Consider the following 23260-nt stretch of genomic DNA (forward strand, 5'->3'; position numbering starts at 1 on the left):
CTGCTCATGGTTTTTGTTTTTGTTTGTTTTTTTTGTCTCGTTATTGAGTTGAAAGAGTTCTGTGCATATTTGGATACAAGGCCTTTATTAGATATATGTCTGCAAATGTTTATCCCCAGTCAGTGGCTAGTGTTTTTATTTTCTTAGCAGTGTCTTTTGAAGAGCAGACATAAATTTTGTTATAATTTAATTTATTCTTTAATGGTTCGTGCTTTTGTGTCTTATCCAAGAAATCTTTGCACGACGCAAGGGCACTGAGATTTTTCTCCTTTGTTTTCTTATACAGGTGTTCAGTCTACGTTGAGCTAATTTTTGTAAATTGTGTAAGGCAAGGTCGTTGTTTTTTTGTTTTTGTTTTAATGGAAATCATTTGTTGAAAAGATCATACATTTCTCATTGAATGACATTGGCACTTTTGTTGCAATCAGTTGGTATATATGTAGGTCTATTTCTGGACTTTTATTCTGTTCCATTGATCTGTGTGTGTTTGTAACCTCCATCACACCATCTTAATTCCAAACGTTTTTTTCTGTGAATCTGGGTCATAGTAAATGTTTAAAGTTCTTTAAAACAAACAAATAAACAAACAAACAAAAATATAGCCCCAGCTGGTTTGGCTCAGTGGATAGAGTGTTGGCCGGTGCTCTATCCACTGAGCGAAATGGGCTACGGTTAAAGTTCTTTTTGTGAGGGAAGAAGATAGTAGAAGCTTGACCAACCAATTCTATCTGGAGCCTACAATTGTACCAGACCTGTATTGCCATTTAGGGCAAAAAGTCAGTAAATACTGTGCTATTAGAAATATGGTAAGGAGATCAACTTCCTCGGGGTACCTATACATTCAGCCTCATCTTCTGGTAAACTGGTTTGCTAAAGTTCATAATGTAAAATCACCCCCAGTCACTTAAAGATTAGTTATTGAGAAAGCATTCTTTTTTTTTTTTTAACATTGTGCAATATTTTATCAGCAAGAGAATGAAGTGAGTTAACTTAAAATAAGACTCAAAATTGTTTGCTAAAAAATTGTTATCTAATAAATCTGGCTCATTTCTTCTCAGAAATTAAGGTTTTATTATAGTTTGGTTTGGTATTGAAATTGTCGCACACAGAAATGTCAGGAAGTAGCCTGAGCACTTGAGAATTATTTCTTAACGTGGGAAAATGTTGCCAGGTCGCCCGAGGCAGGCACATGGTGGTTTCATTCATCTGTGTTCCAGGCACAGTTTCTAAGTGTGATCCTGACCTTCAGGATGCTCAGTGCTCTAAGAGGAAGAACTATGATACAGGGTCTGATTATAAAGAAATGCCCTGGACCTCAGCCCTGGTGGCATCAGCTTCAGATCAGTTCAGCTTGTTTTATATTTTTATATTTTTCTGGAAGAAGGGATGAAGTGATACTTAAAGTTCAGTTATGAGTTTTAGAGGAATGGGGATCCAAAGGCAAGTTCTACTCCAAACAGCCTTTCAAGTTCACGTACTGAAAACAGACAACGTAAGTTAGAGTCATCTCATACACGTGTTTGTTTTTAAGTTTTTTTCGTAACTTCCCATTATATTCTAACCTATGAATACACCTGGACGAATCTCTCCTCTTGAACGCTGATGCATTTCTGTGCTGTACTACCTACCAGGTTTTGTGTGTCTGCAGGACCGAATCTGGGCTTGGAGTCCTAGATCAAATGAGCAGTACTGGGTGAAATTAAGTTACAATAAGTCATAGCACATACAAAAAAGGTGTTTTGTTTTGTTTTTGTCTTAAATTTATTTGAAGATTGTTTCATATCATGACTTGGCTCTAGAATGGACTAATGTTCTGTGGCCTAACAATTTCGAGTGTGTCTAATATTGTGCTGCTTTGTTCATTCTTATACATTCTTTGATGCGTGTCTGCTTTTTGTGAAATGGTGATACAGACTACGAGTGACAATAGCTTTAGCGAGAAGATTAATAACTACTGCCATTCTCCTGGTCCATACTCTGCCCCCCCAGCTTCAACCAAGATTATCCTTAGCCTGCTGTGACCTTAATTTTAAGATTTATGAGAAAGGTTTTAGAGAATTTTAGGATATTGGGAAACAAGGATTGTCTGGAACTGCTTCTATGTCACTTACTATGAAAAGAAAAATAAATGAGCAAGCACATTCAAGAAATATACAAGTTTGCATTTTCTAAGGGGTAGGTCAGCATTTACAAAATTCCCAAAGACTAGTGGAAACCAGCTTTTCTTCAGTCTTCCCTTTTCTTGGTGGTTCCTGACACACACCTTGTCTGACTCAGTGGTTTAATTTATGTTCTCGATGATAAGAGTGGCCTACAGGGGTGCCAACTGCAGGCATTTTGGATTTAGACGTAAAGCGTGAGATTCAAGTTATGCCATTTTTTAAGGTTTCAAATTCCTACAAGTGTATTTATGTGTGAGTTTTAAAGTGCTGAAATGTAGAAGTAACGGCTACATTTATTTATTACACCCAATGCTCTATTCTAGTGGCCTTACCCACCCACTAAAAGTTTGCTCTATAAATAGTTAAATGTGGTGTTTTGTTAGTGTCATTTCTGTTTCTGCCATTTAAAAACAATCTGCATTTCCAGTGTCCTGATATCCAGGGTGCCCATGGGTCAACACGAAATGAATGTCATTGTTTTTTCTCCAGAGCCATCCAATAGCTGCTCGGTGGCATCAGGTGCTGGCAAAAATAGATTCTTCCAAATGCATGGTCCATTCTTTTTTCCAGTATAAAACTGGTGTCAAACTATTTAATCTTCATAGAGAAAGGGAGTAAAAGGATTTTTCAATTCACGTAAGTTTCGTTAGATGCCAGGCGCCGGGAGGTAATAAAACAGGAACACGAACGTTGTTCACTTTCTAATTGTTCAAAACGGAGCTGTAATCCAACGTGACCGGCCTTTTCTCGTTTTAAGTGCACGTTGGGAATGAGGATTTCAGAAGTGTTCCCTCGCTCAGACCTGAAAAACCTGGTGTTAGTCTTGGGTGATTTCCAGTGACCCCGTGACTCCCTCCTTCCTGCCCCCTGTGTGGATTTGGAACGGGGCGGCCATTTTTGTTTTTGGAAGGGAGAGGAGACAGATATAATGAATGACTTTTATTGTGCAATATTTCAAACTCTCCTGAATGCATTCGAATGGGATGGAAACTGTTCTGCCCTGTGTCGCAGCCAAAACAAACAAAACATATTCCCTAAACCGGCATATGTGTTTCTCTCAAACTGGCAGTAGTTAGAGCTCAGCTCTCAAACAAGAATTCGGTTTGACAATTGTTAGCCCTTGTTCAGCTGCATATTAGGATAGGTCACAGCCAAAGCAAATACTGTGGGGAGAATGAATACACATATTTACAGCTTACAGGTGGCATTTAAAAAAACACAGATATTTGTCTTAAGGAATTGCATTTGTGGTAATACTTTTAACTTGACTTTTTTTTTTTTTTTTTTTTTTGCGCTGATATTTTTTTAAGTGAACTCTTCGATAATAGCAACTGCAAATGTAAATAATTCTACAGAGGTCCCAGAAGAGTAATAAATGCTTGAATTTAAGTATTTAAACATTTAGAAAGACCACTAAGAATCTGAGAATTCTAGGACTATCAGACCCTGCAAATGTGCAATAAAACCCCCTTGACGGTAGCCTGCTAGGGACCCAGGGAATCCATCAGTGCCACATGATTCCCAGAGCTGGTTACCGGCTCCAGCCACCCCCTGAGGTGGTTAAGTATCCCAGCCTCTGGATCCGTGGGGAGACAGGACTCTGCAAAATCAAGATAACTCATTTTGTAATTTGCCACTGGGCTTCACGTCCCTAGAAAATATATTTTTCAAATTGGTCACAATCATAACTTGAAATTGGTGGCCACCTATGGGCCAGCAGGGGCCTTAAACAAAAAACACTGGAAACATACATTTTTTAAGCCAGCAATCAGCCTCTAAAAGTGGCAGCAAAGACTTTTTTTTTATCTCCCTTTGAAATACAACATTCTAATTTTCATTGCAAGTTTTGGTGTGTGGCTGGAAATAAGCCACTGGATCATTTCATTGGCTGTTGATTTTACATACAGATTAAGCAGTTAGAAACACTGCGGATTGACACCAAGATTTCTCCAGAGGCCAGCTGTTTGCCCATCACTGGCCTGACCCGCCTGCTCTCAGCATAAGTCATTGAAGGAGGGGGCGCTTAGTCTTTTGCTGCGTGCCTGCATGGCGGGGAGCAGACCGAGGTCCCTGGCTCCCAGGCTGGTGAGAGGTGAGCATGAGTGTAAGATTCGAGAAGGGAGCAGAATACAAACTTCTTGGTGAAAGGCTGGCTCTTATTTTCTGTTTTAAGTGTTCCTTTCAGTTCTTAGTCTTCACATTTAAAATGGGGTTCTTGCTGAAACCGGTTTGGCTCAATGGATAGAGCGTCGGCTTGGGGACTGAAAGGTCCCTGGTTCGATTCCGGTCAAGGGCATGTACCTTGGTTGCGGGCATATCCCCAGTAGGGGGTGTGCAAGAGGTGGCTGATCGATGACTCTCTCTCATCGATGTTTCTAGCTATCTCTCTCCCTTCCTCTCTGTACAAAATCAATAAAATATATTTTAAAAAAATAAAATGGGGTTCTGTCATTGGGATAGGGTGGGAATAATTGGACACTCTGGTGGATCTAAGTTCTATTTTTTTTTTTTTAACCTTGTGAGAGCTGGACGGTTGGTTCCTTGTTTGCCAAATAAACAAACTTAATTCGTTTTAGATTAAAAGTAATAGCCTAGCTGGTGTGGCTCAGTGGTTGAGCTTCAACCTATGAACCCGAGGTCACAGTTTAATTCCCTGTCAGGGCACATGCCCAGGTTTAGGGCTCCATTCCCATGGCGGGCGGGCAGGAGGCAGCCGATTAATGAATCTCTTACAGTCATCGATGTTTCTATCTATTTCCCCCTCTCCTGTCCTCTGAGAAATCAATAAAAATATATTTTAAAGAACTAATATACCTTTAGCAACCAAATTGGAGCCTTTTGATTCTCATTGTGGTTTCTTTTCCCCTTAGAAACGATGCAGCTTTCCTTTAAGTAGGTAACCTAGGCTCATCTCAGAACCCCTCATCTAGGCTTTGACCTTCCACCTTTTAATTTTTTTGCAAACCACACACAACATATATTGTGTACTGTTAAACACACAAAACACCCTCTAACGTGTTGGCATGTGTTCTGTCTCTGGAAGTCCAGAATGAGACATCCTACTGTTCCCATCTTAGAAGAGGAACCAAAGGGGAGTGATTTTCTCCAGGCAGCAAGCGCTGCTAGAGCCTGGGGAGAGATGGATCAGAGGCCCCCTCCTAGCCGGCTCCTGTTTATACTGCCGCCTCCATCCTCCGGCACCCGGGCACTTAGGACACCGGGTTTTTGTAAAAGTTTTTGTAAAAATTTAGTTGGAGGAGCCCTCGGAATGGGTAGCTACAGTGGGGCTTGGAGCCATCCTGAGCCTCTCACAAATAACCAGAGCTGCATCTGTTTTCCTTAAGTGAAGGATGAGTGTTGATTTACCTTTTTCAGGAGAGGGGATTGGGGCCAGGAGAAACACTCTTTAAACTAGAAATGAAGACCGCATCTGCACTGAGATGCCGGCACTGATCGAGCCGCGTGGCCAGCTCGGTCCCTGCAGGACACGCCCGTGTCCCGCAGCCGGCCCGTAAATGTCCGAGCGGATTTACGCCTGCGTTTCTCCGAGGGACGAGAACCACTGTGGCCCATCCCCGACACTCGGGAGGCGTGTGTCCTCTGACGTCTCCCAGCCTTCCTGGCTCTCGCTCTGCCATCTCTGCGAGTCAAGAGCTGTTACCACCAGGCCAGCAGTATTGAGATGTTTTCCTCAACCTTGTCCCCAGAAAGATACTCTGTTTCCAGAAGATTGTTCTCCCCGGGGCATTACATCATGCCTTGATTCAGTTCTTGGAGGAAGAAATTGGACAAAATATAATAGATTACCTCCTGGGGAAACATACTTAAGTTGTTAAGTATTCCCAGCAGAAAACGAAGAAACTGCGTGTGCATTACCGCTCTGTCCACATTTAACCTTTCACCTTCTTGCAGCTGAGCAGGGTGCTATGTTCACTAAAGCCTTTTGTTGTCCTGGGGTCAGAGAGAACATTTCTCCTTTGCTTTTTTAAAGGAGCACAAGTATTCTTTGTTTTTGCCATCACCCAGACTTCCTCCATCTCATGAGCCAGGGTGTGCCACCAGACCGTGGACCAGGTTAGGAGCAGCAGCCACAAAAAGGTGGCCTCCAAGTGTGTGGGCAGTGAGGAAAGGGGGACAGCCGGAGTGGGGGTGCTGCTTCATATATTTGATTTTCCTTCAGGGCTTTTTGGCCTGCGGGCATCATGGCCAAGAGGAAAGAAGCCACAGTTGTCAAGCATTTGGGGGAGTCTTTGACCGGTTAGTGGGGCCCTGTGAGCAATATCCGACCCGAAGGAAAAGGCCAAGTCTCCCATTCCCTGGGAACCTCTTCTCTGAGAAGGATGTGAACGATAGACGAAATAACCCCCCTCCAATCAATGCCGTGGTCAGAAATGTGGAAGCGATTTTCTCTCCCAAGTTCACAAGTTGGATAGGGAAGGGGCGGGTAGAACTGGCCACATACATCTGCTGGCTTGGGATAGTGTGAACTTGGAATGGTGAACAGAATGGAGGGAAGAGCGGATGAACCAGAGGGACGGGTAATAAAACAGCAGGCCTTTCATCACCGAATGCCCCGCTGGAGGCCGGGCGGCGTCCAGAGCCTAGTTAGCACATTAGAGGACCATGTACTGAGTTGGCAGGACCATTGGCAAGTGGAGTCCGTGGGGCAGAAGCATTCTAACCCGCCAGTGAACTTCAATTATCATCTTGCCTCATAAGTCTGCTATCTGAACATTAGCACAGGGTCCCCAGGCACCGAAATCGGTTCCTTTATCCCAATAAAAGCCCTGCGGTGGTCCCGGTGGTGCCCCGCCTGGCAGCCTCAGGTTCAGCCCCATTTCTGAAGGGTACACCTGAGGAAACTGCATAGCCCCAGAGGGGCCGCAGTTAGGTAAGATGTCAGCACGGGAAAGGCTAGGGGAAGGGGACACGGGACCTCTCTACTATTTTTGCAACTTCCTGTGATTCCATACTTATTTCAAACGAAAATTTCAAGAAATCAAGTGCTGTCCACCTCCATACCACCCCGAACACGTCTGATCTCGTCAGCTCTCAGAAGCCAAGCAAGGTCGGATCCAGTCAGTACTTGGATGGGAGACAGCCTGGCAATGCCAGGTCCTGTAGGCTTTTGCCTCCCTCTCCTGTCGCCACCGCCCTAGTGAGGCTACACACAGGAAATCACACAAGCATGCACACATTAATCAAAAAGGAAACTGCTTAGAAAACAACAAAGGCCTGTTCGTTTCAGTCGCCCTGTCTGTAAAATGGGGATATTAGGGATACCTATTTTATGAGGCTGCTGTGGAAATCAAATAATACAGAGGTGGAGCCTCTTGGTTTCATCGGCACAGCACTCTGCACCTTCTTGTTATAGAAGCCCATTCCCCGCGTGTTGTTTATCCACAGTGTAATCACTATGTGCTCTCGTGTGGTCTCATTATTAAGCCCACTTGACAGATAAGGAAATAGACTTCACGAGGTTAGTATGACATGATTCCACAGCTAGCAAGTGGTAGAGCTGGAATTAGGAGTCTGTTTACATCTCAAGTGTCTGATGAAGATGCTATCACTAGAGAGGCAAGCATTCCGGGCCTGTGAAAGAGGAGGAGGGTTATATAGGGAAGATGAGCATTTCTTCTGTGCTGGACTTGCTATCCTATTTAAAGATGGTAGCACCCACAGCCAATAGGAAGGGAATATGCTAATTGACTGCCCTGACTTAAAGATGGTGGTGCCCACAGCATCCAAATGGTGCCCAGTTCCTTCAGCCCCACCGGGGTTGCAGGCACACTGCAAGGCTAGGCCCGGCCCAAGCAGTCCCAGCCACTATGCGCGCCTGCCTCCAGAGTTCCCAAGTTCCCTCAGCCCGAGGCACAGGCAAGCCTCAAATGGTGGCTGCCCAGCCGCCCAGGGTCACCGGAGGCTCAGGTAACCAGGGCCGGCTGAGGCTTGCACTGCTGGCAGTGGCAGCAACAGAGGTTTGATGGGGCGTCGCCTTCCCCTGATCGCAGGGTCACCTCCCACCCCTGAGGGCTTTTGGATTGTGAGAGGTAGCTGACTGGGCTGAGGGGACGGCCTCCCCTCCCCTTCTTTCCCTCCCCCCCTCCCTCCAGTGCATGAATTTTCATGCATCGGGCTTCCAGTATGATCAGAAATGCCCTTGATAAAAAGCTGCTGCCCTCAGCCCTGTAATTTCAGACCCAACAACACCTTTTCTCCATTTTGGAGGCATCTTCCACTTATAGTCTTTCATGTTCTTAGCCCAGAGCTACATTCTACAAAAGAAAATCAGTTGGAACATAAATCTCAATCACTGCACTCCTCACTCCTACTTTAGATTTTTCTGTATTAAATTTTTCTGGGGGTGGGGAGGTTACGTGTAATCAGCAAGGTGGTTGGTTGTATGATCCTGTATTGAATGCACTAGCTTTTGCTAAAAATGTTATGCAACTTATTCAAAATTCTTAGCCATGGAAATCAAATACATGGATGTTTTCACCACCCAAAATGCATCCACCTCTGGTTTCCCAGTGGGTTCAGTTGTGCATTTTAGCCAAGGACCAAACAAACTTGCCAGAGCTTTTTGCTAGAGACTGGTGAAAGAACAAGGCTTCCATCAGGGGATTCTGGGGTGATTCGAGTTATGTGGACACCCTTCCATTCTGCTGGACACTTGAACCCCAGGAAGAAATCTATCTAACCTGTGGGCAGCTGCTGCCATATCTGTCTGGAGGTCGTGTATTGAAGGTCTGGGGCAGCAAATGCCAAAAGAAATGTTTATTAAATGATAATAACCAGACAGTGAGCTGGTGTACATTTAGTGGCATGCTAGCTTTAAGTTGAGAAGGTGATTAAAGTTAAAGGGTCCCTGCAGCTCCTTGCTCTCGTTAAGACAACAGTACAGGTGAGAAAGGAAGCTGCCATCTAAAGGAGTTAGCCTCTAGGTGGGGAGCAGCTAGCCCACTTTCTCCAACAGCTTCTGCCAAGGGCATTGGGAATCCATCTTTTAAAAAAAATATATATCTTAATTTCATGAGGACTCTTTTCACCTGTAACATGTCCCTATGCCATGGACATTCACATAAAAATGTCAATTGTAAACTTCAGGAGGTATTATTTTGTGCTTGGAGTTTGTGGTATCCAGCTCTATAAAAAAACAATTTTCTAAAACCATAAAATGACAGAGATGAAGAATTCAGGGACTATTTTGCTTTGCAGATGAAGAAAATGACAGCCACGGAGTTGGAGTAACTTGCCCAGGTCACACAACTGCTGATGGCAGGCCCAGACATGGAGCAGTTCTGCAGTTTGTTTCTTCCTGAACCACTTTCAGACCATGACCCAACCAACTTTTACTGAGCACATATTATGTCCAGACATGTGCTGGATGTCTTGAAAAATATTCCATGGAATTCTCTCAACAGCATTGTCAAGCAGACATCACTCACCACATTTTGCAGGTCATAGCAACTAAGAAGACTCAAGGAGTTAGTAGATTGCCTGGTTGGTAATAAGACTCAAGGTGCAAAGGACCTTACTTGGGTTCAAATCCCAGTTCTTCCAAAACAACACTTTTAACAAAAATTGTGTTCTTGCCTGGCTGGTGTGGCTCAGTGGTTTAGAGTCAATATGTGAACCACAGATTGATTCCCAGTCAGGACACATGCCCAGGTTGCCAGCTCATGCTTGGGTTGTGGGCTTGATCCTCAGTAGAGGATGTGCAGGAGGCAGCCAATCAGTGATTCTTATCATTGATGTTTCTAGCTCTCTCCCTTCCTCTCTGAAATCAATTAAAAAAAATTAAAGCTATTCTTTGGCCCTAGCTAGTGTTCTCAGTGGTTAGAGCATCAGCCTGTGCACTGAATGAACGGTTGTGGGTTCAATCCTCAGCCCCAGTTGGGGCACATATGGGAGACAACCAATGGTGTGTCTTTCACCAATATTTCTCTCTTCCCCTCCCTTTACCCCTTCCTCTTTCTAAAAATCAATAGAAATTTTTCCTCAGGTGAGGATTAACAACAAAAAGGTATTCTTTGTTTTAGATTGATAAACACATCCTATATAATAAAGAGGTAATATGCCCTTGCACAAGATGGCCACTCCCATGTGGTTACAAGATGGCCATCCCCATGTGGTCACAAGATGGACGGCAGCGGGGGACAGTTGGGGGAGACCAGGCCTGCAGGGGAGGGCAATTGGGGGTGACCAGTCCAGCAGGGGAGGGCAGTTAGGGGTGACTGGGCTGGCAGGGGAGAGCAGTTAGGGGTGATTTGGCCAGCAGAAGAGGGCAGTTGGGGGTGATCAGGCTGTCAAGGGAGCAGTTAGGCATCAATCAGGCTGGCAGAGGAGTGGTTAGAGGGCAATCAGGCTGGCAGGCAGAAGTGGTTAGGGGCAATCAGGCAGGCAGGCAAGTGAGCTGTTAGAAGCCAGCAGTCCTGGATTGTGAGAGGGATGTCTGACTGTTGGTTTATTGTCTGACAGGATCTGGCCTGCCTATAAACCAGCAATCAGACATCCACCATGGGGTTCCAGATTGGAGAGGGTGCAGGTCAGGCTGAGGGACACCACCCCCCTTCCCAAATTTCATGCACTGGGCCTCTAGTCCTACCTAATAAAATAGTAATATGCAAATTAACCATCATTCTGCTCCACAAGCCATGCCCACAAACCAATCAGAGAGAGTATACAAATAAATCCAACCAAAATGGCCACAGCCACAGAGAGCAGGAGGGAGGCATTTCCCCGGCAACAGAGGAAGCCAAACTTTCTGCCTGCCCTAGCCGGCCTCGGCCTCCACTCAAGGCTACAAAATTTCAACTATAGAAGGTAAACAAATCCAAACTGAAATGGCTGCTGCCACAGAGTGAGCAGGAGGCTTGACTCCGCTCCATGCTACAAAGTTTCAGTTGTACAAAGTAAATATATTCCAGATATCAGGGCTTCCGCTTGGGTGGCTGGGGGGTGTAGCCGACCTGCAAACCACAACAGGCCCCTACCTCAGGCCATCCCAGGCCCCAAGATCCAGGACACCCTTCAGGGCAAACCAGCTGGCCCCACCTGTGTACCAGGCCTCTATCCTATCTAATAAAAGAGTAATATGCAGATTGACCATCACTCCAACACACAATATGATTGCCCCCATATTGGTGGCAAAGATCCTGCCCCTATGTGGACACAAGATGGCCAGCAGGGGAGGGCAGTTGGGGTGGACCAGGCCTGCAAAGGAGGCAGTTGTGGGTGATCAGGCAAGTAGGGGAGGGTAGTTGGGAGGCACCAGGCTCTGCAAGGGAGGGCAGTTAGAGGGACCAGGCCTGCAAGGGAGGGCAGTTGAAGGCAATCAATGCTGCAGGGGAGGGCAGTTAGGGGTGACCAGGCCAGTAGAAGAGGGAAGTTGGGGGCAAACGAGCTGGCAGGGGAGTAGTTAGACATCAACCAGGCTGGCAGGGGAGTATTTAGGGGGTGATCAGGCTGGCAGGCAGAAGCAGTCAGGGGCAATCAGGAAGGCAGGCAGGTGAGCAGTTGGGAGCCAGCAGTCCTGCATTGTGAGAGGGATGTCTGACTGCCCTAGAGGGCTCCCAGATTGGAGAGGGTGCAGGCTGGGCTGAAGGCCAAACCCCGCCCCCCATCCCCGTCCATGAATTTCGTGCACTGGGCCTCTAGTATGCATATAAGATCTTTGGTTGTTCTCTTTCTCCCCCACCCCCCTCCCACCCCATTCCCTTTGAGGATTTCCCAGCTGGCTGTAGCTGATAGACCTGGCGTGATCTGCTTATGGCTACACCTGGAGAACAAACTTGTTTGTTGGGTTGACATCCCTTTGGAAAATTTTAGTACAGAGGAATTCTAGCAGAACCCTTTTGGTACTAGCATTAATTCCACTTCAAATAAAATCCTGTGTTTTAATCAACAGCCCTGATTCTCAATTGCATTAAAAGTTCAATGGGAAAAGAATCTCAATTCACAGACCATGGGTTTTAATAGATAAAGAACTCTAAGTAGCTTGGGAACTGCCAGTTAGCCATTATTTGGCCAAGTTGGGAAAGAGCATTGGGAATATTTGGGATCCCTGCCTATAGAGCTTAGAAATGGGAAAGAGTTTCTCTCATTAGGTTAAGAGCTCAGACTGTAGAGTCCGATTGACCTGGATTCGGATCCCAGCTTCTGCATTTAGCTGCATGGCCCTGAGCTAATTAATTAATTAATCTCAAATTCATTGTCTAAAATAATGGCAATATCTACTTTTCAAGTGTTTTTGTGATACTTAATATACACAAAACACCTCTTAGAAAATCCTCAAAAATGGTGATTAATTGTAATAGCAATAAACTTGATAGGGCAAAACAAATTTTTTTTCTGTATTCTTTTCCTTTGTTGTTTGCTCCTTCTTTCTCCCTTCTTGTTTTTCCCTTTCTTCCCACATTGTCCTTACCACCGCCCTCCCTAGCCCAATTCTGGATGCTCTGAAGGAAGACATTAATTATTAAAGGACATCCGGTTCTTGGCATTCCATGGAGAAGAAATCAATGATTTTGAGGACCCTAAAGAGAATCACTGATTTTGTAAAGCTTAATAAAAAGTCCCACAATCAAACAAAAGCTTTCTCCCCTCTGAATCATTACATTGTGTTGTTTCTGAACATCTGGACAGAGAGGAAGGCTGCCTTCGCCCGGCCTCCTCAGAACACGGCTTCGTGGGCTGCAGCGAGGTCCATGTTTATGCCTCATTTGGAGCCCAAGCCATCATTCCAGGCTTCTCTTTCTGGAGCTGCCACTAACTGTGGGGGTGAATTCTTTTCCGACTTTGAACTTCAGTTTTTAGAATGGAGCAAGTCAGGCAAGACTTGCTATAATTGATGAAAGTCAATGAAAACACCACTCAGAATTAATGCTTAATCTTAAACTCTTATGGCGTTTCCTGGGTATCTCTCTGGTCCTGACGGCAAGCTCTTCAAGCTGGGGACAGGGCCACACTTCGTAGGAAAGAGCCTATGATTGGGAAGTAGAGGCCCGGGGTTTGAGCCCCAGCCCTGAAACCTGTTAGCCCGTGTGACCTTTGGTGAGTTGCCTATCTCTGCCATCCGTAATATCCTCCCTTATAAAATGTGGCTGATGTGATTATTGTGATGATTAAATAAAATAATTAATACAGCACTTGGTAAATTAAAAAAATGTTCATTACTGTTAATTGTATTGTATAATGCTCTCTGATTTAAAAACAAGGCTAAGACTTTTGCTATTATGGGTTTTAAAATCACTGAAGATGAGTATTGTTGGCATGTAATTATAAATTGATTTCACTTCCAATGCAAAACTTTAAACCGAAAAAACTACACTTTCAAAACCAGTAAAGGCTTTGAGTAATCCTATGTAAATAACATTGAAGTTAATACTTTCTAGGTGCCTTAAGATTTATGTGATAAGAATAAATATTAAAATTAAACCTAAAAATGAAACACAAATGCTCTCCCAGTGGGATTAATCCGTTAGGCTGTCTTTGCATAAGTACATATAGTTCTTCCTAAATTTGCATAGATGAATTTTAAAAGTTATTTTCTAATTACAGAAATAATATTGTAGAAGCTAGTAAAAGTATAAATGCAAAACTAGTTGCCTTTGTGTCCTCCAGAGAAACAGAACTAATAAGATATATTAAGGAATTGGCTCATGCAGTTCTGGAGGCTGGGAAGTCCCACGATCTGTAGTTGGCAAGCCCGGGACCCAGGAGAGCTGAGGGTGCAGCTCAGTCCAAGTCTCTGTCCGAAGGCTGGAGAAGACTGATGTCCCAGCTCAAGGACAGTTATGGAGCGGTTCTCTCTCACCAGCCTTGTTATTCTTCTCAGGTTTTCAAGAGATTAAACCAGGCCCACCCACGTTGGGGAGGGCACACTGCCTTACTCAGCCTCCTGATTCAAATGCCAGTCTCATCCAAAACACCTTCACGGAAACACCCAGAATAATTTTTGACCAAATATCTGGCCACCCTAATAGTGCATCTCTGCAGCCCAGTCACACGGATGCATAAAATTAACCATCACACTAATCTTACAGAATATTGGGGAAATATAGGGGGGAAAAATGACACTTCCCCAAATTCTGCCACCCAAAGATAACCATTAGTAGAGTTGACATTTTCCCCAATCTTTTTAAAAACATACCACAGATTAGTTTTTAATCCCATTCTACTTAACTAGAGATTTCATGTTGTTTTAGGAAAGTATCTAAAATTTCCATTATGCCTTTGATTTTTTTAAAAAAATATATATTTTATTGATTTTGTACAGAGAGGAAGGGAGAGAGATAGAGAGCTAGAAACATCTATGAGAGAGAGTCATTGATCAGCTGCCTCTTGCACACCCCCTACTGGGGATATGCCCGCAACCAAGGTACATACCCTTGACCGGAATCGAACCTGGGACCTTTCAGTCCCCAAGCCGAAGCCGGTCTCGGCTATGCCTTTGATTTTTGTGCTTACTCAGTGGTTGGAGCATCAGTACTCAAAATGAAAGGTCTGGGGTTCTATCCTGGTCAAGGGCATGCACATGCCTCGGTGGAGGCTCTATCCATGGCCCGGTTGGGGCACATGCGGGAAGCAATCAATGATGTCTCTCTCTCACATCAATGTTTCTCTCTCTTTGTCTCTCCCCCTCCCTTCCACTCTAAAAATCAATGGAAAAAATATCCTCGGGTGAGAATTAACAACAACAACAAAAATTATTATTAGAAAGCCTGCCTCAAATATCTAAGAGGCACTGTATAACCAAATAAAGTGAGCATGGCCCACAACCTCAGGTCTCACCCCAAGGAGAGAAGTGACAACTGAGTTAAGGGGACAGAGTGGCGTGGGGAGAGATACTAGAGAATTCTATCTGCCCTCTCCAAGCTGACGCCCACCTCAGGAGCCCACCTCAGCGTCCCCAGATGTCCAGCCTATTGCTCCCCCGCCACTTCAGCACTGAAGGTGTTAAAGGCCCATCTCCCTCTCTTTGTGTCCCACAGCTGGGGTGTGAGTGACCAGGGAAGCCCCCCTATAAATTAAGGGTGGCGGCCTCTCTGAGGAGGGAGAGGTGGCTTGTTCAGCATTTTAAGCCGTTTAGCCAGTGTCCTTTATCACTGATGGATTTATTGGATATGTGGGCAGCGGGCAGGGGGATTTGAAATATAACATAAGCACTTCCTGAGATGTCAGTACTCTGATGTTAGTGGTCTGAACAAGGATGTAATTCATATCTGCAGGTGCTTACTCTAGTATCAAATACTTCAATAACCTCATGCCTGTGGAATCCACCGTTCCCAAGTGTCCTATTTGTATTCCGATATGCCCATGTCTTTTCCTATGTGTGTTTTCCTTTCTTAAGGGGCTCTCATTTCCTTCAATAGGATATGTTTTATTTCATCCCTTTTCCTGCATTTACTCATATTAATGTCACCGCGTTCGCTGGTAATAGCTGGGCCTGGAAATAGCCCGTATAGCCCGTAAATACTAGCCTGAAACGCAACGCCTGGGATGCATTATCGTGAGAGAATGGACTGTAACGGAGTGGAAGTAACAGTTTTCTTTTGGAGTTCTACCTCAAGGCTGGCCAGCGAGAGGACACCTGAGGGACCTCGGCGAGAGAACACGGTGGCCTCCCCTCGGAGCTGGCTGGGTTGGGAGCCAGGCAGGAAAATTTAGGGCTGTGGATACTTCATTTCCACCTAGGAAGTTCTTGGCTGATGGATGGAAGCAAAGCTGAGTCAAAGTGTCCCGGTGGGTTCTTTTATTCCTCTGTCTTGGTGCAATAACGGAATGTTTGCAATTGGCCAAAGCAGAAGACTTCTGAAAGCTAAGACCCCTAAGCCTGCGGGGCTCAGCTAACGTGGTACAATGCTGTCTTTTGGGCAAGGTTCACTCTTCTGTTTTCCTCTATTTTTCTGTGTCTTCACGTATGTGTCTGGGAGATTGGTTTGTGCTGGCAAGAAGTCTCTCTTAGTAGACCTGGCCCACGGACAAATTTGTTTGGTTTTGTGTGCTCTCGAGGCTCCAGATCTTCCATCTGTAACCTGGAGCTAGCAAGTTGCTTGCTATTTATCTCACAGAATAGTACAGAGAGAAAACATGCTGTGGGGGATGTTACATGATGTCGTATGTATAAGCATGATAAAGGGACAAAGGCTGCTTGTGTAGAACACAGCACGAGTTTTCTTCCAGAAACTATTTCGCAATGTGGAACGCAGAGAACCCCTGCCCTCCCCTAGTATGAGCATGCTGGTGGATACACAGACGTTTTCATTCCAACATGTGTTCCCTCTTCCCTCTAGCTGTTAAATTCCCGTTGTAGCTGCCAGTATAGGCAGAGGGTAAAGGGACCCTGCCTCACTGCTGGGAACAGAGACCCTGGAGGCAAGGCTTGCAGAGACAGGAGACAGGCAGAGGCAGCCATTTGTAGGCATGGCTGTTGGAGGTCAGCAAACACGATACTTCGTGTGTCGTGGTATGTTATATATGACCTGTGATGTGTGCATATCATATTATACTAGATGTGTGCTGTGTGTCCTGTAATAAGTGCAGCCTGGGGTCCCTGGGGTCCGCTGTGGGTGGCCAGCCGGCTGCTGGTTTAGAAATATGCTCTTCTTGCATCAACTGCTCTGTTGTCATCTGGGAACAAAAGCAAGCACAACCGTGAACTTGAGCCCTGCCAAAGAGTTAGTCCCGAGATCTTGGAAATCTGGGGGATAAAATACATTTAAAATATGGGTTCTTGAGGAACTTTAGGACAAATAGTTATTGGTTGTGGAAAGACCAGCTCAGTGGAACCTTGGCTTTGCAAACTTAAAGATACTTCCCTTCTTGGAAAGGATAGATTTCAAACAAACTAGAGTCTCTAAGAAGAATAAGCTGGCCTGGTACCTGTGGGTCAGTGGTTGAGCGTCAACTTATAAACCAGGAAGTCACGGTTTGATTCTCAGTCAGGGTACATGCCTGATTGCAGGTTTAATCCCCAGTAGAGAGCGTGCGGGAGACAATCAGTGATTCTCACCATTGATGTTTCTCTCTCTCTCTCTCTCTCTCTCACTCTCTCTCTCTCTCTCTCTCTCTCTCTCTCTCTCTCCCCCTCTTTCTTCTCTGAAATCAATAAACACATTTTTGAAAAGAAGAAAGGAAGCTTTTCTGCAAAATAATGTAAACAGTTGTCTTTGAAATCCTCAGATTTTACTTTTTCAGAAAATTTCCCATTCTATATGGATTTTGCAAGCCCTCTTGCCAAAAATAGTTGTTGGTTCTTGACGAAGCCATTCCTCAGCCAGGAGAGCAGGGACAATTCCTTCCTGGTCCCACTGAGATGAGGCAAGGTTACACCGGAGGCTTGAATTCCATGTGTGAAGGCACACAGGGTTGTTCTTCCAAGCTAAATACAATGGCCCCAAGCAGTATGCTGGTGGTGGATTACTGGGCATTGACAGATGGGAGATTTAGGATAAACCACCTTGAAACCAGGGGGCTGAGTTTTCTCTGAGAGTGAAAATCCTTATGTCAATAACCCTGTATGGGGATAGACCCAGGGAATGAAAAGGAAAATGGGCAGGGCTGGGGTATTGAAAAGACGACTTTTCACAGAAACTAGTAGCCTTGCGCATGAATCTGTGCACCAGTAGCTCGGCAGTAGTTTGCTATCACCCTCTAATAGCTCTCTGCCCACTGCCTCACCCTCCTGGAGCTCCCCCAGTCCTCCTCCTCCCTATACCCCCCTCATAGCTTGCTGCTCTACCCCCTCCTGTAGCTCTCCACCACCCGCTGGTAGCTCACTTCCCCACCCTCCTGCTGATCCGTGATCCCGTCATTACGTGGTCGGTCGTTATGCTTCACGGTGTAACAACCAATTGCATATTACATCTTTATTATATAGGATGGTGGGAGAGGACCCCAAAGGAGGTGGGACCACGGGGCAGGCTTTAGGCTGGGGACAAGAGGTGGGGCGTGGGGAAGAGTAAGACCTACATAAGCACCTATTTTGCCAACAGAAAGAAATCCAAAGAGGATTTCGCCTTTATGAAGAAAAGGTGAAAAGGGCAAACAGCATTCAGCATTGTTTGGCAACAGCCAATTCCAGAGGCAGCTCCTTTGCTGGGAACCACACTCAGCATCTCAGCACCAAGTCCCGGAGCTCTGGATGGCGTCCATGAGCGTCTGTGTTTCATCTCAGTTGACTTTGTGCATCCATTAACAAGATGTGACCAAAGAGAGCTCAAGAGGGTCTTACGATGAGTGTGGAACTGTACAAAATTAGGCATTTTTATCCTCATGAATGAAATAAAGACATGCATGCATTGGATTTGGGGTCTGGGAATGCTCAAACGTTTTTTCATATAAACTCATGGTGGTTGCTTCCTATCTTCACCCAATTTTGGCTTGTGAACGGGATCATGGGGAGGGGTGGGACCTACAGGGAGCAATGGGCGTGTTGAAAGAGAATTTGTCCAGGGGAGATGTTTTCTGTGAATTGGGTTGGTCTTTGGGCATACTCTGAGAGTTGTTTTCAGTGTGCAAGTATTATATCTTTCGTTAGATTAATCCCTAAGTATTTCAGATGTTCTTTGCTATTATAAATGGCATTTAAAATTTTATTTTCTGAGTGTTTTTTGCTACTATATAGATATACAATTGGTTTTTACATGTTAGCTTTTCACCCTGAAGCCTTGCCAAAAAGCATTTATTAGTGCTAGTGGTTTTGCATTTGTTCTAACAACTTTTTTTTTTTTCTTCAGTTCTTTTTAAGTATCTTTTATGCCTCTAGTTAGCTTTTTTTCTACTGATGTTATTGTTAGTGTCATTTCTGGGTCAGTTTCAATTGATACTTTCTTCTTATCGTGAAGTGTATATTTCTTCTTTATGTGCTTGGCGATTTTTGCCAGACATTGTGAATTTGCATTATTTGGTGCTGGCTATGTTTGTATTCCAACTAACAGTCTTCAGTTTTGTACTGGGATGCAGTTAAGTTGCTTAAAAATGGTTTGATCCTTTTGGGTCTTGCTTTTAAGCCTTTTTAGGTGAGGTCAGTGTTCAACCTAAGATCAATCTCTCCCCAGAAGGGAAGTAGGACTCCTTAGTGCTCCCATGCCTCATATCCTCTGAGACTTTCCACGGTGGCCACTTGGGCAGGCACTGTTCCTGGCCCGGTGTGTGTTCTGGACGGTGCTCCTTCTAATCCTTTTGTGTGGTTCTTTTGCTGCCCTCAGGCAGTTTACTCACGCACATGTGCTGAGGAATAGTCAACTGAATTTTCCATGGAGACCTCCCCAGAGCTCAGAGTTCTGTGTGGTACTTGCTCTCTCCTACTGTCCTCTGGCCTGTGAACCCAAGCGGCCTGCTTCCCCTGACTCCCAGCTCTGTCTTCTCAATTCAGGGACACTGCAGGGCTCCGCCTCAACTTCTCCCCGTGCAGAGACAAGAAAACTTTTCTCAGGCAACACATGTGGCCAATCATTGGTGCTTTCCTCATTTGCTTCCCGTCACTCAGGGACACTGATGTCTTACGTCTTGAGAGCTATTGCTTTACATACATTGTCTAGTGTTCTAGGTAAATCTAGTCCCTGGCACGCTATCTTAGCCAGAAGTCGGAGTGCATGCCACTCCTAAAAGCCTCCACCTACACAACTGCATCAACTTTTAAAAAAATTATAAAGACAGTTTTATTATGAAGGATATAAGTCAGGACCACCCAAGTGAAGACACTTATGGGATGAGGGCCAGGAGGGCCCTGGACACAGGGCTCCAGTGTCCTCTCCCCATGGACTTAGGACACTTCCTGTCACCCACCCTCCCGGCATACTGATGTGTTATCAGCTGGAAAGCTCCTCTGAGCTCCTCAGAGTTTATCCTGGAGGTGATTATTATTTTTTAAATAGAAATTTCCTGGTGTGATGGAGTGAACCATTGGCCACGTGACTGAACTTTATCTCCTGCTCTTCTGGTGACAGCTTCCATGCTGCGTCATCTCACCTCTTAGCACAAACTCAGGTGTGTTCCAAGAGGCTCATGGATAACAAAGACACTCCTATTACTCGGGGAAGGATATGGAGATTCTCTCTTAAGAACCAGGGACACTGTGCCCATTGACTTTCTATTGGTGACAACCAGTCACGTACTCCACTTGGATACAGCGGAGGCGGGGAATGTACTTCCTGGCTGAATGATTGCTTCCCAGCAAAGACTGCACAGGGGAGGGGAAGCTCTGCTTGGCCAGCCAGCTGTGTCTACCGCTCTGCTCTTAGCCTCATCTTACAGATGGGCAAACGGAGATACAGTAGAATGAAAGCAAGCTTCAAGGGAAATTAGAGTGGTGGCGGTGGTAGGCCTGGTGGGATTGGCACTTGCAGCTCCTACAGGCTTCTGTGTTCCAAATCTTGTTTGTGCCCAAGGGATTCTGAAAACCATAAAATCAGCCGACCTCACAAACCATCAGTGAGAACTGGAGGAGTGATGGTGAGAACAGTTCTCTGGGTCTTCAAAGTGGGATTGCCTATGAGGTGGAAGAAATCTTTACAGCAAAATGGCAAAACGGAGTTTAATTTCTAGGGAGCCTCGATTTGTTTTCTTTGTTCGACTAAAACCTCGCGCAAGAGAAGGGAATGCAGTGGGAATAATTAGCCGCAGCGGGTGGTATGAATCCAAAGAGAAAAATAATTCATCAACTTTGAAGCAACTCATTTCAAATTGCGAGTGTGGTTTATTTGACCTGCATTTGGGAGCAAATATTAATGAAGAGGTAAAGGCAGCTTATGGCTTTTTCAGTTCTTTCATTTCCCACTAGATGTCTTTGATAGAAACTAATTATCAATGCTCTTGATTTAATTTGGAAAAAATTGGATGAAGGTTTTTCTTAAGTCCCATGTCAGTGTTCATAACCCAGGAGAACTGAAATTAACCCCGACCCTTCCTCAGTAACTGCTCTAGTCAGTGGGGTCCAAGGCGTTCACTTTGGAAAACAAGAAAAATTATTATGATTATGGTGATTATTATTTTTTAAATAAAAATTTCTTGTGGGAATGCAGGAAGGCCGGAGGAAAAATTTTCAGTGCTAAAGTTGCTTTTATTAAGCCACCGAGCAGATATCACAACACTTTCATTAATTGAAAACCAAATAACTTGAATTCATTTTCTCCCTCTACATTCACATTCAAAAAAAGAGTCAAAGGCATGAAAATGAGGTATTGCCAAGAACCTATTTTAAGATCAACTTTTAGTATCATATTTAAGATCCATGACATAAGTATCTTAACCATATACACTTTCTCCATTTTCCTTGCAATACATTCTTAACTATTGATATTCTCCAGGGTTATGTCTTCAGTTCTCTCTCTCTCTCTCTCTCTCTCTCTCTCTCTCTCTCTCTCTCAAGATTTGGATTAAGAGTTTGGGTTCTGAGTTTGAATCCTAATGTAATTAATGTAAGTATTGTGACATCACCTGCAGGATAGGAAAGGTATTAATACCCACTCATAAGGTTATTTAGATGATTAAATGAGTTAATACATGTCATGTGCTAGAGTAGTGGCTGGTGTGGGGGAAGTGCTCAATAAATGTTTGCTAATATTATTGTTATAGTTACTAGAGGCCCAGTGCATGAAATTCATGCCTGGGGGTACGGGGTTAGGTGGATACCCCTCAGTCCAGCTTGTACCCTCTCCAATCTGGGACCCTTCTCACAATCCAGGACTGCTGGCTCCCAACTGCTCACCTGCCTGCCTGCCTAATTGCCCCTAACTGCTTCTGCCTGCCAGCCTGATCACCCCCTAACCACTCCCCTGCCAGCCTGATTGATGCCTAACTGCTCTCCCGCTGGCCCAATTGCCCCTAACTGCCCTTCCCTGGCAGCCTGGTTTCCCCTAACTATCCTCTCCTGCAGGCCTGGTCACCCCCAAATGCCCTGCCCTACTGGCTCGGTAACCCCTAACTACCCTCCCCTGCCAACCTGGTCATCCCCAACTGCCCTCCCCTGCCAGCCATCTGGTGTCCACATGGGGTTGGCCATCTTGTATGTTGGAGTGATGGTCAATTTGCATATTACTCTTTTATTAGATAGGATTATTATCATCATCATTGTCATCATCAATGATATCCCTAGACGGCACTTTTCCTCTTCTATAGCCACAATTTCAACTTTCATTTATGCACTAATATTGATAGCAATGAAAGAGCAGTATAAAAATGTATGTGTGTATTTATAACTACAGTTCTTTGTCCCATGGTCCAACTGTCTGCTGGGCTTTTCTTTCCGTTGACCTTCACCTTTGAGCGATTCACAATATCACTTTTGAGTGGTCAGTCATATATAGATAGGTCCGCCCCTTCTTAAATTCCACCCAGCAGCACAGTAGAATGCTGCCCAAGGCAGTCTTCTTGCAGTGAGGCCAGATCCACTCGCCCAGCAGCAGGCCACTCTTGCTCGTGGAATCCATCCAGGGCCAGGATGACTCAGGGTCTAAGTGTCCCTCTCCTCAGCCACCAGGAGACTGCTGGGACTTACTCTTTTGGAAAACTCACCACCAGTAAATCCATCATGCCTTCTCTCTCTGTTACTCTTGGTCACCGTCCAAGATCCTTGGATTTTCTCTCATTTTTATAGTTCTCTGCTCCCTCTCCCGCTTACCTTCCTACTGCTCTCCTTTCCCAGCCGTCCAAGGTCCCATGGAGAACAATTCCCTGCATGCTCAACCTTTTCACTGGAGATTCCCTCTACGTACAGGCCCTAACTGTAGCCAGGCTGGCTCCTTAGGGCACTGTTTTTTGTTTTTTTTTTCTCTCAAACGGATAGTTCTCACTTTTGCCCTCCACATATGCCTCAGGATGCAAGAAAAACCCTACTTTCTTCCAGCCTCTGCCTTAGGATTGGTCCTTCTGCTTATATCCCCATCTCCTGACAAGCACCCTTCATTCAGTGAAGACACTGGCAGAGGCTCATCCTGCAGATTTCCCCTCCAAGTCCCGCTCACCTCCATGACTTATTCAATTTCTCATCAGTTACCCTGTCCACAAACACAGGTGCTCCTTGTCATAGCCCATCACTGCTCTGTCATGAAAGGATATGTGTGGACGTCAGCCAGGGCCTCTTGAGTGTCTAG

This window comes from Pipistrellus hanaki, assembly GCF_964339955.1.
Source record: "Pipistrellus hanaki genome assembly, chromosome: 5".
Classification (NCBI taxonomy): domain Eukaryota; kingdom Metazoa; phylum Chordata; class Mammalia; order Chiroptera; family Vespertilionidae; genus Pipistrellus; species Pipistrellus hanaki.